Source organism: Thamnophis elegans, chromosome 2 (assembly GCF_009769535.1).
Source record: "Thamnophis elegans isolate rThaEle1 chromosome 2, rThaEle1.pri, whole genome shotgun sequence".
NCBI classification, from domain to species: Eukaryota; Metazoa; Chordata; class Lepidosauria; order Squamata; family Colubridae; genus Thamnophis; species Thamnophis elegans.
In genome coordinates this window covers 159,204,231-159,222,750 of record NC_045542.1, presented here as the reverse complement: position 1 = coordinate 159,222,750, position 18,520 = coordinate 159,204,231, and the positions used below count along the sequence as shown (strand labels likewise).

The following is an 18,520-nucleotide window of genomic DNA, read 5'->3' as shown; positions in this document are numbered from 1 at the left end:
TCACTGATGTGTTCACTGATGCGTCAACATTTGAGCCCGAAGTATTATTGCGGCTGTAGTCAGAAACAGCGTAATGATACAAAAGATCTAGATCAGGCCTGTCAAACTGGTGGCCCGTGAGCCAGATATGGCCTGCGCAAGCCACACCCACCCCAGCTCCACAAAGGCAATAAACATCCTGATACGTCACAATATGGCCCGCGATGCAATCAGGTTTGACACCCCTGACCTGGATAAAAAGACTGAGTGTGATGACATCATCAGTGATCAGTAGAACCTGTGAACCAGCATAGAGATGTGATCCCCTTCACTGGAGGTGTCTAATCAGAGGCTGGATAGTTATCTCTTGGGGGCTGCTTTAATGTTCATTTTTACACTGTTAGATTGGATTTCAGGGCCTGAATAAGCTCCCTTCCAATCCTGCAGCTCTTGAATATGCCTGACCAGGGTACAGGATTCACATACTTAGCAAGTATGCTGTAAATAGGTCATACTGTTCTTTGGCATCTTTTCCAAGCATGATTCTCACAGACTCTTCTTTAGTGAGATTTATTAAGGAGAAAGGGATGGAATTACAAGAGCTCTTGACAACTGAACTGCTTATCTACAGCCAACATATTCTGAGATACATCAGGGTGGGAACTTCCTTTTCTTCCTGATTGCCATGGTGTAAATTAGCAGGTTTCTTCTCGGATAATGCTAGAACTTGCAGCTGGTTACAGGTAGTCCTTGATTTATGGGACTCTTATGTGAACACAACTACCGAGTCTGCCTTTGCTTATTATGCATGTCATATGAACTCAAAAAGAGTCCAGAAAATAAGTGAGATGCCGACATTGTCTTTGCGTGTAGCAATTTCAAGTCCCCCCCCCCCAAAATAAGATATTTGGGACAAATTCTACTGAGCCTTAATCAAAATGCCCAGGGTAACCTTGATCAGAAGAATAAAGGCAGGGACATAACTAAGAAAGAAAGTGAATGCAGTGGTAAACGTGACATGACAAATAGGTAACTTTTGTATGTATCTGAAATCAGAAGAATCTCAAACATTTTCCATCTTTGGTTTTACTAATAGTTCTATCGAACAACCTTGCCATCAACCAGAACAGAAAGAGAATTTGGCTTTTGTTAGGTAAGCTCCCCGTTGGGAGAGCGAGTACGTTCAGCGAAGCGTTGTGAGAGTTGTGTTAGAGAACACACAAACCAGCATACAGAGACACTGCAGTTTAAATAGGCTTTTACTTTCATGGAAATGGAGGTATCAGAGTCCATCAAACAGTCCAAGTCATATACGGATAAGACAGTCAGTCATCAATGTCTTTCAATTAAGGGATAATCCAAATAACATAGTCCAGTATCATATAATCAGTTCGGTACACAAAGTTTGCTAACAGTTGCAAAACTTACAATAGCTCACGGCACTTACAGATCAGCCCAGTATCTAAGAAACAGAGAGAGAACTAACAGACATTCTGGCTCCCTCTTATGGCTGATTGAGGAAAAACAGCAACCAATCACATTTTACAGTATGATTTAAAGAAACAGGTATAGCACTGTTACATGATTTATATATTGCCAATCCAACCGTTAGAATTATATTCCTAACAGCTTAAAAAAAAAGACGTGTTCATAATGAACAAAGGGTGTGTGTGTGTGTGTGTGTGTGTGTGTGATGAGCATTCTGCAATTCTGTTTATAGTTCATGATACGTTTTAAAGACATTCCCTCAAGACACAGTGCCTGGACTATTTCTGTACCCTAATAATTGAAACAACTTGCTTGAAACAACTTGTGCCTTAGAAAAAAAAGCTTCACAGAATCCTCTAGGACAGTAGTCCCCAATCTTTTGGGCACCAGGGACTGGTTCCGTGGAGGTTTTTCCGTGGACCGGAAAAGGCAGCGTGGTTTCTTGTGCTGCCTGCTTCCTGCAGATGGGACTTCGCTTGTTTGCGCGGCCTAGTTGCTGGCAGACCGCAGCCTGGTGTCAGTCCACGGACCACAGGTTGGGGACCCCTGCGCTAGAAAATGAGCAGCGAGCTTATTTAAGCAGCAGGCCTAATCCTATGTATATGCCATGGGCCTCGTGCTGATGTGTTCCAATGTGCTTCAACAAATAGAACACCATTTCCACCCACCATGAAAGAACTGACTGGCTCTCAGCAACCTGGGCCAATCAGTAACCAGCTTGGGTAAAAGCCAATCAGAAGTCAGGACACCTGGCTATAAAGGCGGGAGCTCAGTCAGTCCTTGCTCAGTTGCTGTGGTCTGCATTGCCGATCATCCTGCCTCTGAAGATGTCAGTCAGACTTGCTGGCAAAACGTCACAAAATCTGTTGTCTAACTCCTGAAGCCTAACATTGCCCAAGTTGTGAGTCTATGCTGGCAAAAAACAAACAAACCAGGAATCTGGTATCACCTTTTCTAACTAACCCATTTTATGCCTTTTCATAAAACGGGTGGTCAGATAAGATGCTACCACATTCCTGATTTTTGGCGATCCACTTTACAGCTGCAGTGTCATGAAGGGATCCTTCCAGGATCCAACCTGTTTGCCTGATTAACTTTCAGGAAGTCCCTGAAGACAATGCAATAAAATAGCAGAATTGGAAGGGACCTTGGAGGTCTTCTAGTCCAACCCCCTTGCCTAGGCAGGAAACCCTACACCATTTCAGACAAATGGCTATCCAACATCTTAAAGACTTCCAGTGTTGAGGCATTCACAACTTCTGGAGGCAACTTCTGTTCCACTGATTAATTGTTCTAACTGTCAGGAAATTTCTCCTTAGTTTTGGTTGCTTCTCTCCTTGATTAGTTTCCACCCATTGCTTCTTGTTCTACACTGAGGCGCTTTGGAGAATAGTTTGACTCCCTCTTCTTTGTGGCAACCCCTGAGATATTGGAATACTTTTATCATGTCTCCCCTAGTCCTTCTTTCTATTAAACTAGACATCCCCAGTTCATGCAACCGTTCTTCATATGTTTTAGTCTCCAGTCCCCTAATCATCTTTGTTGCTCTTCTCTGCACTCTTTCCATCTTTTCTACATTGTGGTGACCAAAACTGGATGCAGTACTCCAAGTTTGGCCTTACTAAGGCATTATAAAGTGGTATTAACACTTCACATGATCTTGATTCATATGCCCAGATGTCTCTTCAGGGCTAGATATCTACAGTAGGTTTTTTTTTATACCCCTCACCATCTTGGTACCCTACTTCTGAATTTGCTCCAGTTTCTCAAAGGTCTTTTTGAACTGGTGATGCCCAGTTCTGGACTGAGGCCTGAATAGAGTCAGAACAGAGTGGAAATGCTACTTCCAATAATCAGCGCTCTGTGCTTCAGTTAGTGTATGCCGATACAGCATTCGGTTTTTTTAGCAGCTGCCTCACACTGCTGGCTCATGTATGTTTGTTTGTTTATTATTTATTGCTGGGCTCGTGTTTAATTTGTACTTGACAAGAATCAAGTACATTGTAGTTGACAATCCCAAGTTTCATTAACAGAGAGATTCAGTCAAGATCACGTGAGGTACTAATACCACTCTGTAAAGCTTTAGTAAGACCACACCTAGAATACTGCATCCAGTTTTGGTCGCCGCAATGTAAAAACGATGTTGAGACACTAGAACAGGAGTGTCAAACTCGCAGTCCATGGGCCTGGTGTGTCATGCGCTGGCCACCCCCACCCCCATTTTAAGGTGAGGAAGTCACAATACATCATGTGCCAACACGGGTTTGACACCAATGCTCTAGAAAGAGTGCAGAGAAGAGAAACACTGATTGGGGGGACTGGAGGCTAAAACATATGATGAACGGTTGCAGGAACCGGGCATGGCTATTCTAGTGAAGAAAAGAACTAGGGGAGATACGATAGCAGTCTTCCAATATTTGAAGGGCTGCCACAGAGAGGAGGGGATCGAGCTATTTTCCAAAGCACCTAAAGACCAAACAAGGAATAATGGATGGAAACTGATCAAGGAGAGTTTCAACCTAAAAAAAGGAGAAATTTTCTGACAATGAGAGCAATCAACCAATGGAACAGAGGTTGCCTTCAGAAGTTGTGGGAGCTTCACCACTGGAAGCTTTCAAGAAGAGACCGGACTGCCACTTGTCAGAAATGGTATAGTGTCTCCTGCTTGAGCAGGGAGTTGGACAAGATAATCTACAAGGCCCATTCCAACTCTTGTTATTCTGTATATTCTGTAACAACACCCAGCTCTAGTTACTTATACTACTGCTAGATTGCCTCTCTGCCATCCTATTTTTGGTCTGTGCATTTTTCCTACCAGGTGCAGAGCTTTGTATCTTGCATGCAAAGGTTGCAACTTTGCAACCTTGGAGAAAGGGCCATGGACTCTTCAAAAACAGCAAAGATGGCACTCAGGAATTACGGCACCTTTAAAATGACATCAACTCCCAGTTGGACACTGGGAGCTCTCCAGGGTCCTGACCCAGCCACCTTCTAACAGACTCCACATTGCTTGCAATGCATTTTGTCTATGGAGAGTTTTAATCATACAGGCCGTGGTTGTCCCAAAGATGCTTCCCCCTCCCCCAAAGGCAACTAGTGTTTCTTGGCTTTTTTCCCCTTTGAAACAGAATGGAAGAAGCTTCTTGGGTGAGAAGCAAAACATCTTCAAAGGAAAAAAATCAAGACAATCCAGTTGTCTTTTGGAAAAAAAGCACCTTTGGGACTAGCATTTTTTAAAAAAATTAATCAATCCATCATTGGCTAGCTTGAAGTTCTGTATTAGGAGAAGAGGCTGTTTCCTTTTCAAGTAACCCATAGTTGTTTTGCACCAGACAAAATGCTACAGACCCAATAATAGCTCCAATCAGGATGCATTTTCCTCCTGGCACAGCAAATTCCCCTGTGCCAAGAACACTCTCCTTTTCGTTTTTTTTAAAAAGCTGGCATCCAAATTTATGCACTTCCTATTTGCTTTTGGGTAGTTCCATAGCTCAGCATGGATAGTGTTTCACTGTGGATTTGAAGATTCCTGGTTTTGATCCCAGGTTTTGCAAGAAATTGTGCATGATCTTGCTTTGCCAAGACATTACCTTCTCCCCTTACATTCAAAGGCATTTATTTATTTATTTATTTATTTATTTATTTATTTATTTATTATCTCCTCTTATTTATCTTTATAAAGAACCAAACACGTCTTTCCTATTTTCTCTGCAATGACCACCCTGCGAGGTGGCTTGGACTGAGAGAAAGTGACTAGCCCATAGTCTCCCAGTTGGCTTTCATCCTAAGGTGGGACTTGAACTCACGGTCTCCTGCTTTCTAACCTGGAAAAATAACAATCAACTCAATGTGTACGAAGGCCAACACCAGCTAAAGAACTGCCAGCAATGATTTCACATCGCTGTATAGAAAGTCCAGATCTGGAACTATAATGTTGCTCTTGATGTATCACAAGATTTTTTAAAAAAACAAATATTTTACTCAATTTATATTCATCTCACTTATCTGATGCTGAGTGGCTCACATGTTAAAACTGCAAAGACATTTAAATAAAAAACATAAACATAAAGCTGCAGGAAAATGCCTGTCCACAGCTGACAGACAACATAACCATCTTGCAAGCTCCCCACGTCCATAGGATTCCCCAGGCCTGAGGGCACCACCATGTGGATGTCTAGTTTAATAGAAAGAAGGACTAGGGGAGACATGATAGCAGTGTTCCAATATCTCAGGGGTTGCCACAAAGAAGAGGGAGTCAAACTATTCTCCAAGGCACCTGAGGGTAGAACAAGAAGCAATGGGTGGAAACTAATCAAGGAGAGAAGCAACTTAGAACTGAGGAGAAATTTCCTGACAGTTAGAACAATTAATCAGTGGAACATTTTGCCTCCAGAAGTTGTGAAGCTACTGTCCCAACCAGCCTGATCCTGGCAGGAATACTTAGAAGCAGCATAGGAGCTGAGGGAAGCCATCTTCTGACTTGGCCATGGACTTAGGCCAAGTTGGAGGTTGATGGGAATAAGGGAATTTGGCCAAATGACCTTGGAAAAGGATCTATGGAGATTCTCAATAATAGAATATAATCTAATGGTTGGGTTGGCAATATATAAATCATGTAACAATGTTGTACCTGTTTTCTTTAAATCATACTGTAAAATGTGATTGGTTGCTGTTTTCCCCCATCGACCATAAGAGGGAGCCAGAACAACTGTTAGTTCTCTGTTTCGTTAGATGCTGGGCTGATCTGATCTGAGTGTTTTGGAAGTTGGCTGTTAGAAAGTGCCATGAGCTATTGTAAGTTTTGCAACTGTTAGCAAACTTTGTGTACCGGACTGTTTATATGATTACTGGACTATGTTATTTGGCTTATCCCTTACCTGAAAGACGTTGATGACTGACTGTGTATGACTTGGACTGTTTGATGGACTTTGATACCTCTATTTCCACAAAAGTAAAAGCCTATTTAAACTGCAGTGTCTCTGTATGCTGGTTTTCTGTGTTCTCCAACACAACTCTCACAACGCTTCGCTGAACGTACTTGCTCTCCCAACGGGGAGCTTACCTATCACTCCAGGTCATGGTTGTCCCAACGGTGCTTTTTCAAGAGGCAACTAGACTTCCTGGGTTTTGTTTTTTTTTTTGAAGATGTTTCACTTCTCATTTAAGAAGCTTCTTCAGCTCTGACTGGATAGCACTAGCATTAACAATAGTACTTAGGACTTATATACTGCTTCACAGTGCTTTACAGCCCTCTCTAAGCAGTTTACAGAGTCAGCCTATTGCCACCCCAACAATCTGGGTCCTCATTTTACCCACCTTGGAAGGATGGGAGGCTGAGTCAACCTGGAGCCTGGTGAGATTCAAACTGCCAAATTGCAGTCTGCCAGCAGTCAGCAGAAGTAGCCTGCAGTACTGCACTCTAACCACTGCCCCACCAAGGCTCATGGCAGGGGAATGGCACTTTCAACAGTTCTAAGAAGGCTCCACACCCACTTGCACCACTCAGGCGTCCCTGATGACACAGATAAACTTTCAGGTGGCCTTAATGACTCGCTAAAAGAATGCAAATGTCCAGCTGTCTGCAAGGAGTATAAATCCTTCCATTCTCCACGGTCCAGTCAGAGCTGAAGAAGCTTCTTGAATGAGAAGTGAAACGTCTTCAAAGAAAAAACAGAAAATCCAGTGGCTTCCTGAAAAAAGGCACTTTTGGAAAAGTTTCTAGAACAAGGCTGAGCCATGAGGCCTAGTTTCAATCCCTGCCAGGATTTTGATTTGACTCGTGTTCTGAATTGGCATGTCTTCTGCCCCCACTGATGCTATCCTACCAGTATGTGCCAAATTTAGACTGAATACAGTTAGTCCTCAACTTCACAATCATTCATGTAGTGATCATTTGAAGTTACAATGGCATTGCAAAATGTGACTTATGACCATTTTTCACTACAATCATTGCAGTATGATTGGGTCATTTGAACAATATTCGGGTGCTTGGCAACTGGCATGTGTTTGTGATGGTTGCAATGGGGTCCCGGGGTCATGTCTTCACCTTTTACGACGAGTGAAGTCAATGGGGAAACAGATTCACTTAACAACTGCAGTGTGTCAGGCCTACAGCCATATTCCTTTTGGATCTTTGGCCTGCCACACTTTCTATTTTTCTAGTATGCCTTTTCTATTGCGGGAAAATGGGAGGGAGGATTGTATGGAGTTAGATGCGATGTATGTAGCCATAACAAAATTCTTTCTAGAAAGCCAAGGTCATCTTTTGTTTCTGCACCTGACCGGAACTGGATGGGTGGAACTGCCAGCGTGACAGTGGAAAATTGGCCCATGTGATAGACTTATGGGTTTGGGTGCATGATCGTGAACTTTCAGTTGGGTGTGGAAAACCGGGAAGCTTTCAGATTCGGGTTTTCCACAGATGTGCCAACATGGCTCTCTTAATAAATTGGAACTCTGAGCAAGACTCTGATTTAATTTTGGATGCTATTTGGAACCCTGACACAGTGGTTTATTTAACAACTGTGGCAAGAAAGGTAGTAAAATGGGGCAAAACTCACTTAACAAGTGTCTTGCTTAGCAATGGAAATCCTGGGCTAAGTTGTGATTATAAAGCAAGGACTATCTGTATACAACCATCACCTTTGGTTCTTCACTCAAAAAACGTGATTCTGGCTGGACGGGCTGCAGAACGATGTGGGTCCGTGTACAGGTAACACAGCTTGGCACTCTGCTTCCCTCACAAGCCGGAACTGAAATGTTTCTGCTCAACAAGCATCATTATTAGGCCTGGAGCTGGCTTTGCAGGAGCAGGAACAGGCTGACAAATTGCATCAGCCTATTCTCCTCCCGTCAGCCTCCTGCTTTCAGTCCAGCAGAGTGGCGCAGCGGAAGCGTGCTGGGCCCATAACCCAGAGGTCGATGGATCGAAACCATCCTCTGCTAAGCCAAGGTAGACTTTTAGGTTTTTATTTGTTTGTTTGTTCTGGTCTCCATGCAAAAGGGAAAAGAAGTGGCTGTTTAACTGGCTGCTGCTGCTGCTGCTGCTCTGGAGGCTGTGTGTGTGTGTGTGTGTGTGTGTGTGTGCGCGCGCTTCATTTTCACGTTTTCAAATGCTTAATTTTCTGGGTGAACCTGACAAAGGCTCCTTTGGAATCCGGAGTTTTCATCAGGGTAAAATGGCATCGCGTGAAGAGTTCCATCCCTTACTCATTCTTGTGTAATGTTGTGCTGCGTGTCAAAAAGGGACAGAGTTTTTGCACTGCAAAAACATGCTTTATTGTTTCCCTGGGGAGGTTCATGGAACCCGGCGATACATTTTTATGATTTTGGGGGATCTAAGAGTTCTAGCAATCTTCCCGCTGACGTAGGAGCTTACCAATCTTGCAATCAGGTTCAAATCACCATCGTCCCCAAGTTCTTTCCTTTGGTTTTTTTTTTCATGCCAAGAAGTCCAGCTATTACAGGGGCTAAAGCTATCCCATAAAGCTTTAGCCCAACCAGTTGGGATCTCTTTTCTTCTGCAAAATCCATCGATAAGCCTTTAAAATAGTCCTATGAATTTGGAAAAGTCGGTATTTATTTTCGTTCGTTGTTTTTTAAAAAAACTTTGATACATTTTTGATGCATTGCCTACATTATACAGTATACAGGCAGCCAGGGGTGATATTCAGTAGGTTCGGATCGGTTGAAGTGAACCAGTAGCGGAAATTGCAGGTGGCCCAGCCACCCACCCAGGCTCTATGGCATCCCATTTAGGCACTAAATTTTGAGGATCTAAGAGTTCTAGCAATCTTCCCGCTGACGTAGGAGCTTGCCAATCTTGCAATCAGGTTCAAATCACCATCGTCCCCAAATTATTTCATTTGGTTTTGTTTTTTTTCATGCCAAGAAGTCTAGCTACTTCACGAAATATGCGCATGTGCGAATCACAAATGGCTGCTAGCCCGTCTCTGCTCCGGCTAGGTGGACGGAAAAATACAGGAAACATCACCGAGCCTAGTCGGAACAGGTGCGAGAGGGAATCCCAAAGATAGAGGGGGATTCGGGGGCTATGAATAGGTGGCTACCGGAGGGTTACGGTTCTCTGAACGACCCCTGGGCTGCACGATCGCCCCTGGTAGTCCTCCGACCTCCCAACGACAGAGGAAATGGCGGCATGCTGACGGCGCTTCTCCCTGGCGGTTTCCAACGCGCCCAGCGTCTTTTGACTCTGCTACAAAGTTTTCGACCGGGAGGGGCCCCGAAATTGGATTTTTGGTGGACAGTGGTGCTAGAGAGGGGGTGGCTGAAAGCGGACGGCACTGAGGAGCTTGGGTGGTTGGCGGCGTTTGTTTTGCCCGCCGCTACCGCGGCGTTCCTCCTAGAGGCCCCCCCCCCACCGCCTTACCAGCTGGCGACGATTAGGATACATCTCAGCCTTTCCCTGGCCTTTTCCAAGCTTTCGATTTTGCTATCTATGACGGAGAGGAGCCTGAAGGAGCCCCTGGACTCTTTACAAGCTTACCTGTTAAGGTCTGAATTGAACTGGGAGTTAAAGTGGGAACTGTCGTGTCAGAGAGAGGGTAGTAGCCTTGGATACCAACAGAGGGGATTGTTTAGCAGGCTTTGGTGCCGCCATTACGCCCCCCCCAGGTATCTACCCCTCTTGCATACCATCCTAACGACTATGGAGATTACTCCCTTTATTTGGTCACCTTTACCATCTGACTCTCCCCTGGTGCCCTTTTGTTGGTCACCTGGTATTCCCCTACTGAGGCACCCTATCATCTGGCCGCCTCTAACTGTGGACTTTGGACCTTTCGGCCTGCTGGTACAGCTGTTTCTGACTATTACTTTCCATCATTGTCTTGGGGGCTCTATCTGGAATACAATTTATAGAAAAGTCACCTGTTGCTCCCAATTATCTTGGACCTTTTGGCCGTTAAGAGGAGGACCCAACTTACCCCCCCGAATACCCCGCCCAGGGGGGTCAGTGATTGTGGGTGCACCTCGGTTCACCCACATAACACCTATCCTCCGCGAGCTGCACTGGCTACCTGTTGATCTCCATGTGCGCTTCAAGGTGCTTCTTACCACCTATAAAGCCCTCCATGGTAGTGGATCTGGGTACTTGGGAGACCGCCTCCTGCCGATTACCTCCTCGAGACAGATTAGATCTCATAGATTAGGCCTCCTCCGAGTGCCATCTGCCAGCCAGTGCCGGCTGGCCACTACGCGGAGGAGAGCCTTTTCAGTAGTAGCTCCGACCCTCTGGAACGAGCTCCCCGTGGGGATCCGTACCCTCACCACCCTTCAGACCTTCCGCGCAGCCCTCAAGAACTGGCTATCCTGCCAGGCCTGGGGGTAGAGATTTATCTGCCCCCACCCGAATGTTGGATGAATGTTGTTTACTTTTTAATTATATGTAATGTTATATGTTATTGTCTGTATCCCCCTTCCTATGAGTTGTTAGCCGCCCTGAGTCCCCTCAGGGAAAAGGGCGGCCTATAAATAAACCAATTCAAATTCAAATTCAAATTCAAATTCAGGGACCCCTGGGCTAGAGCTTGTTGTGCTGAAGGATCAAAACAGGAGGTCTGAGAAAAGACTGTTAAAAATGTACACTACTCACAGGCTTTGCCAAAGCCCGGGATTGAACCAGGGACCTTTAGATCTTCAGTCTAACGCTCTCCCAACTGAGCTACTTTGGCTGCCCTCTAAATATGATTGTACCCATGTTCAAGTGGCATCATCCAACTTTGAAAATAGCAGCACAAAATTCACTCCTGTTCAGTCAATCGATCAGAATAGAGCTGGAAAGGATCTTGGAGGTCTTCTAGTCCAAAGCCCTGCTCAAGCAGGAGACCATATACCATTTCAGACAAATACTCGTCCAATCTCTTCTTGAAAGCTTCCAATGATGAAGCACCCACAACAGGGGTGAAATCACCTTACCTTTGCTACCGATTTGGTAGCAATGTGAGCGTGTGAGCGCATGCGCCACCTCCTCACATGTGCAGGATCTCCTGCGCATGTGCAGATCATCAAAAACAGATGTGATGACATCTGGGCGGATGGACGGAGCCTGCTACCGAGCGCACCTGCAAAGGTACGTGAATAGTGAGGGGGGGGAATCCTGCTTTCTAGCTAATATAAATCACACATCATCTGATCGTCGGAAATACCGGTTCACCTGAACCAGTAGCATTTTTTTACTAACGGTAAAGCAAAATATTTCAGGTCAAAATACCGCTTAGTGATTATTCAAAATTCCAAAAGACCCCCCCCTGGATACTTACGACCCAGTTCTGAAGTTAAAACAATTACCTGAAACCCAGGGATCAGGAGACCACACACCTCTCTTTTGGCAACCAGCCTACATACCGTATTTTTCAGAGTATAAGACGCACCGTTTTCCCTCAAAAAAAAAATGGCTGAAAATCTGGGTGCGTCTTATACACTGAATACAGCATCTTTGGCCTCCCAAAACCCTGCCCTCTCTGCAAAAATGGCCATGCATAGCTTTTAGGAGGCTTTTTAGGAGCGAAAAATGGGCTGTTTTTTGCTCAATTTTGCCCCCCCCCAGCCCCCAGGAACACTCTATAAGCCTCCTAAAGGCTATGCATGGCCATTCTTTTGAAAAAAACGGGCCCGTTTTCAGTGAGTCTTATACTCCAAAAAATACAGTATATGGCTATTTGCACCCTCTTAAGGGTCATGTGTTTTACAATGGCTTTGCCCAAACCTGGCATGTACTGGTTTTCAGCAAAGCTCGTGCAGATCGAACATTGGAGTGCTTTACGACCTCAGTGTTCCCTTAATGACTGCCACAGAAAGGATTGCAGGGTTAGGTCAAGCCTGTGAGTGACACGCTTTACAATTAACACAACGTATGACTGTGATGGGCAGACTCAATTATGGTTAAAAGTCAAGGACTGCCCGCAGGGGTGGAATTCACTTACCTTCCCTACCGATTTGAGAATGTGAGTGCACAGGCCGCATCCCTACACACACCCAGGCTTCTGTGCATGCGCTTTGGCTAAAAAAAGGGCCTAAATGGGATGCCATAGAGCCTGGAGTGGGGGTGGCTGGGCTACCTGCGATTTCAGCTACTAGTTCGAGTGAACTGGTCCAATACGGCTGAATACCACCTCTGGCTACCTGTATATGTAATGGGCAGGGCTTTGGACTAGAAGACCTCCAAGATCCCTTCCGGCTCTATTCTGATTGATTGATTGAACAGGAGTGAATTTTGTGCTGCTATTTTCAAAGTTGGATGATGCCACTTGAACATGGGCTACAATCATATTTAGAGGGTAGCCAAAGTAGCTCAGTAGGGAGAGCGTTAGACTGAAGATCTAAAGGTCCCTGGTTCAATCCCGGGCTTTGGCAAAAGCTTGTGAGTAGTATACATTTTTAACAGTCTTTTCTCAGACCTCCTGTTTTGATCCTTCAGCACTACAAGCTCTAGCCCAAGGGTCCCCAACTTCTGGGTCATGATGGCCCATTAGTGGGCTGTGAGATGTTTGCAACCAGCCGTGGAAACGGACAAGTGCATGCATGTGCATCTCTACTTGTTGCGAGTTGCTTGGGAAGAACCATCCCCCACTGGTCGGCAAAGCTGGAAAGGTTGGAGAACTTTGCTGTAGCCAAAGGAAACTTGCCTTCACAAGCTAGTATTCTATGAGTTGAAACCCCAGCTTTAAAGGGGAAAAATTCAGGCATCTCCTGGGATTACCATATTTTTCGGAGTATAACACGCACCAAGATTTCGAAGAGGCAAATTTTAAAAAGGGTTTTGGACTCTGCAGACCTCCCAAAAATGGTCCATTTTTTGTGAAAATGGGGCCATTTTTTGTCAAAAAAGGGGCACGCATAGCCTTTAGGAGGATTCCAGAGTGTTCCTGGGCACTGGGGGGGGGGGGAAATGACCAAAAAACCAGCCCGTTTTTCACTCATTTCTGCCCTTTCCAGATCCCGGGAGCACTGTGGAAGCCTCCCAAAGGCTATGCACAGCCATTTTGGTGAAGGGGACAGGGTTTCAGGAGGCCAAAAATGCTGTATTCAGTGTATAAGATGCGCCCAGATTTTCTGCCTCTTTTTTGAGGGAAAAAATGTACGTCTTATACTCCAAAATATACCTGATTTATAATTAATAATTTATAATAAGTTAGAATCACAGGGTTGGGTAGTTAATGGCACCTGCAGAGAAGCAACGCATGAAGAATAGTATCCAGAATAGCATCCAAGACATGCAAATACTCACTCAGTTGCTTTCAATCTCTGCTGATTACTATTAGACCTTATACCCACTCTATCTGGAGAAATTGAATGAGGTCTGGCAGGGTTCTGGCTTTGGATGCACAAACCTCAAAATGTGCAATCCTGCCTTTAAATTTGCTCATAATCTATCCAGGTTTGCAACCTGGAGTTTCAGAATCTCAGGCTTTAAAAGCAAGTTTCTTTAGGCTAAAGTTTGCATTCATGGAGGATCACGTATGAAGAGTAATGGTTTGAGACGGTTAAAAATGTGCACTACTCACAAGCTTTGCCAAAGCCCGGGATTGAACCAGGGACCTTTAGATCTTCAGTCTAACGCTCTCCCAACTGAGCTACTTCGGCTGCCTTCTAAAATGTTTGTAGCCCATGTTAAAGTGGCATCATCCAACTTTGAAAATGGCAGCACAAAATTCACTCCTGTTCGGTCAATCAATATTTTTTGCACACTGAACCAGCAGTAATGCCAGGAGCAACCCATCCCTGGAGTGCATGTGCCACATCTGCACACACACTCAGGCTTCCACACATGCGCTTTGGCTTTAAAAAGGGCCTACATGGGATGCCATAGAGCCTGAGCAGGTGGTCGGGCCAACCGCGATTTCCACTACTGGTTCAGTTCAACCGATCCAAACCAATTGAATACCACCTCTGGCTGCCTGTATGAATAATGTAGGCAATGCATCAAAAATGTATCAGTTTTTTTTTTTTTAATGAACGAAAATAAATACTGACTTTTTCAAATTCATAGGACTATTTTAAAGGCCTATCGATGGATTGTGCAGAAGAAAAGAGATCCCAACAGGTTGGGCTAAAGCTTTATGGGATAGTTTTAGCCCCTGTAATAGCTGGACTTCTTGGCATGAAAGAAAAACCGAAGGAAAGAACTTGGGGACGATGGTGATTTGAACCTGATTGCAAGATTGGCAAGCTCCTACGTCAGCAGGAAGATTGCTAGAACTCTTAGATCCCCCAAATCATAAAAATGTATCGCCGGGTTCCATAAACCTCCCCAGGGAAACAATAAAGCATGTTTTTGCAGTGCAAAAACTCTGTCCCTTTTCGACACACAGCACAACATTACACAAGCATGAGTAAGGGATGGAACTCCTCACGCAAGGCCCGGATGCACATTTTGCCCTGATGAAAACTCCGGATTCCAAAGGCGCCTTTCTTTGTTAGGTTCACCCAGGAAATGAAGCGCTTAAAAATGTGAAAATGAAGCTGAGGAACATCAAGCAAGGCCTACTTCAAGGCTTCTGGCCAACGCATTGCAGGGACATTTTTATACACACAAAAGCCTCTGGAGCAGCAGCAGCCAGTCAAACAGCCACTTTTGCATGGAGACCAGAACAAACCAAAATAAATAGATAAATAAAAGTCTACCTTGGCTTAGCAGAGGATGGTTTCGATCCATCGACCTCTGGGTTATGGGCCCAGCACGCTTCTGCTGCGCCACTCTGCTGGACTGAAAGCAGCAGGCTAAGGGAAGGACAATAGGTGGATGCTACTTTGGCTGCCCATGTATGATTGTAGCCCATGTTCAAGTGGCATCATCCAACTTTGAAAGTAGCAGCCCAAAATTCACTCCCGTACAGTCAATCAATCAGAATAGAGCTGGAAGGGACCTTGAAAGTCTTCTAGTCCAACCCCTTGCTCAAGCAGGAGATCCTACACCATTACAGACAAGCAGGAGATCCTACACCATTACAGACAAGTGACTGTCCAGTCCCTTCTTAAAAACCTCCAGTGATGGAGCCCCACAACTTCCGAAGGCAACCAGTTCCACTGGTTTATTGTTTTCACTATGAGGAAATCTGTTGGGAGAACATTGAATGTTTGCTTTTTTCCAAAGAGCTCTGTCCAGCTCAGCAGCCTAGAAACCTATCCCCAAAAGGGGCTTCTGTTTTGGTTAGTGACCTGCTTTAAGTGTTTGCATGTTCATGTGAAAGCAATAATGAGTGCAGACAAAATATTCAGGGTCAAAGTGCAGACAGCCCTCAACTTTCAGCTGGTCGCTTAAGTGGTCCCAGTTCTGAAATTCTGACCCCTCCCCCACCTCTGGTCAGCTGATCACCTGTCAGACACTCCACAACCAGCCTACATTTATGGTGGTTTGCAGCCTCTCAGAGTCACATGACTGTGTTTTAGGATGGTTTTGCCCAGTGATGGGTTTCAAATTTTTTTAGAACCTCTTCTGTAGGTGTGGCCTGCTTTGTGGGAGTGGCTTGCCAGCCATGTGACTGGGTGGGTGTGACCAACTTGTAAAATGTGGTGAAACTCACTTAACAACACTCTTGTTTATCAACCAAAATGTTGGCTCAGAAACTCTGGCATTTGAAGCACACAAGTCTTACAGCTGTCACGTTACAAGACCCTCGCACCCCTAACTCTTTAGAAAAAAAAAACCAGGGGTGTTCAAACTTGACAGCTTTAAGACTTGTGGACTTCAACTCCCAGAATTCCTCCTCCAGTCATGTTGGCTCAGGAACTCTGGCATTGAAGTGTGCAAGTCTTAAAGCTGTCAGGTTACAAGACCCTCGCACCCCTAACCCTTTAGAAAAAACCCCAGGGATGTTCAAACTTGATAGCTTTAAGACTTTAAGGTTTAGATAGGACTCTTAGAGGCGGGCGGGGTGATTGGTGAGCCAGCCAATCATTGAGCAGCGGGCGGGACAAGCGTGGTGTGGACGGGCGGGGCGAGGGAGCTGGAACCGGTTCTGAATGGCACGGTAGATTTGTGGAACCTCTTCTACAGAAGAGGTTAGAACTGGCAGGAGCCCACCCCTGGTTTTGCCAAAACCTGGCATTTATTTCTGGTTTCAGCAAAATTCTATGGAGATTCTAAGTGATCCAGGTCATGGCTGTCCCAAAGATGCTTTTTCAAGAGGCACCTGGATTTTCTGGTTTCTCTTTGAAGACGTTTTGCTTCTCATCCAAGAAGCTTCTTCAGCTCTGACAGGATAGTGGGGAATGGAAGGATTTATACTCCTTGCAGACAGGTGGACATTTGCATTCTTTTAAGAGAGTAGTGTTGTGGCCGGCCAGTGGATCTGGCAGCAGATTCAGACAGTGAGGAGGTTGTGGAGGAAGATGGGCCAGTCCTGGAGTCTGGGGAAGGCTCTGATGAAGGCGCTGGTCAGAGGCAGCGGGGGGGGGCGCAGGCAGAGCCATATGCCAGTGATCAGCTGCCTTCAAAGTCAGACATCAGTGAGGCAGACAAACAGCTGGAGCCTGTTCCCAGTGTGCACATGCAGAGAGCTGCCAGACGAAGGGAACAGCTAAAGAACAGGGGTTGACTTGGGAGTAAGGCCACAAGTGAAGGATGAATGGTCCCTCCCAGAGGAAATAAAACAGGAAAAGGGGAGGGGAGTTTGCAGGAGACAATTAGTTCTCTTAATTGGTTTGTGACTTTTCGAGTCTCCTTGCCAAGTTTTGCAGATATCGGCCTGGCAGCTCTCCAAGCCAGATAAGGCCTGTGACTGTAAATCCTCCCTTGAAAGACTTTGCTGGATGGGAATGAGCAGAATCCACAGTCAATTAATACAAGGGGTGTTTGTCAGAGCAAGGAGTTTGCTTCATGCTCTTGGGAAGCCTCGGTCAGAACAAATAGTTGAAGCCACTTGGAGGTTTGTCTGTGTCCTTGAGGTCACCCAAGTAGTGCAAATGGCTGTGGAGCCTTTTTGGAACTGCTGAAAGAGTTCTGTAATCTACAATTTTTCTGAAAATCCGTTCACACCTCCGCACCATTTGAGGGTGTTCATCCCCACCACCCAGTCAGAGCTGAAGAAGCTTCTTGGATGAGAAGGGAAATGTGTTCAAAGAAAAACCAAAAAGTCTGGTTGCTTCTTGAAAAAGCACCTTAATGACTGCCATAGGATTGAGTCGGTCATGTGGGTGATCCACTTTACAATGATCGTGACTTGCGACTGTGGCTACCCATCACAGTATTATGAGTCATAAGTCAAGGGCTGCCAGTACATATAAAGTAGGCCATGCTTTTAAAATGGATCAAAGTAAACAATAATAATAAAAATAAAAATAAACATTGACTTTTCCAAATCTCTAGGAATATTTTAAAGGCCCACCTATGGATTATTCAGAAGAAAAGAAATTTGCATTAGAAAAATCAAATAAACATTAGAAAAATAAAATTAGAAAAATGAAAAAAATAAATAAATAAAGTTCAATTATTTTGAAGAGAAACTTCTAGTGGGGTGAATCTTATCTGGATGTCTGTGGGTGTCTTCTGGGTCTTCTTTTAATACAAGGATCTATTTACCAAAACAACATCTACTCATCAATACTTTTATGATGTTTATACTCAGTTATATTAACCAGCGACCTTTTGACTGAGCAGCAAATTTTCTGGGACATATTGAAATGAATATTGAATTGAGATTTCTCTGGAATATAAAAACATATTTGTAATCACCATATTTTTCAGAGTATAAGACGCACCGGAGTATAAGACGCACCAAGGTTTTGAAGAGGCAAATTAAAAACAAAATAGGTAGGTAGATAGAGGGACAGAGAGGGAGAGAGAGAGAGAAATACAGTAGGTAAGTAGAGAGAGAGACAGTAGGTAGGTAGGTAGGTAGGTAAAGGGATAGAGAGAAAGAAATAGAGAAATACAGTAGGGAGAGAGGGAGAGAGAATGTGTAGGTAGGTAGGTAGGATAGAGAGAGAGAAATAGAGAGAGAGGGAGAGAAATACAGTAGATAGGGAGAGAGGCAGTAGGTAGGTAGGTAGACAGAGGGGGAGAGAGAGAAATACAGTAGATAGGTAGGGAGAG

At 44.8% G+C, this 18,520-nt stretch overlaps 5 non-coding genes across 5 annotated transcripts; 2 read left to right on the top strand and 3 right to left on the bottom strand.

The window, feature by feature from the left end:
- The first annotated feature begins 8,340 nt into the window (after positions 1-8,340).
- Positions 8,341-8,412, top strand: TRNAM-CAU. The gene has a single exon. It is a non-coding gene; the product is annotated as a tRNA-Met (tRNA).
- Positions 8,413-11,086: 2,674 nt separating this feature from the next.
- On the bottom strand, positions 11,087-11,159 carry TRNAF-GAA. The gene has a single exon. It is a non-coding gene; the product is annotated as a tRNA-Phe (tRNA).
- A 1,608-nt stretch (positions 11,160-12,767) lies between these two features.
- TRNAF-GAA lies at positions 12,768-12,840 on the top strand. Its single transcript has one exon. It is a non-coding gene; the product is annotated as a tRNA-Phe (tRNA).
- Positions 12,841-13,997: 1,157 nt separating this feature from the next.
- On the bottom strand, positions 13,998-14,070 carry TRNAF-GAA. Its single transcript has one exon. It is a non-coding gene; the product is annotated as a tRNA-Phe (tRNA).
- A 1,048-nt stretch (positions 14,071-15,118) lies between these two features.
- Positions 15,119-15,190, bottom strand: TRNAM-CAU. Its single transcript has one exon. It is a non-coding gene; the product is annotated as a tRNA-Met (tRNA).
- Positions 15,191-18,520: the final 3,330 nt, after the last annotated feature.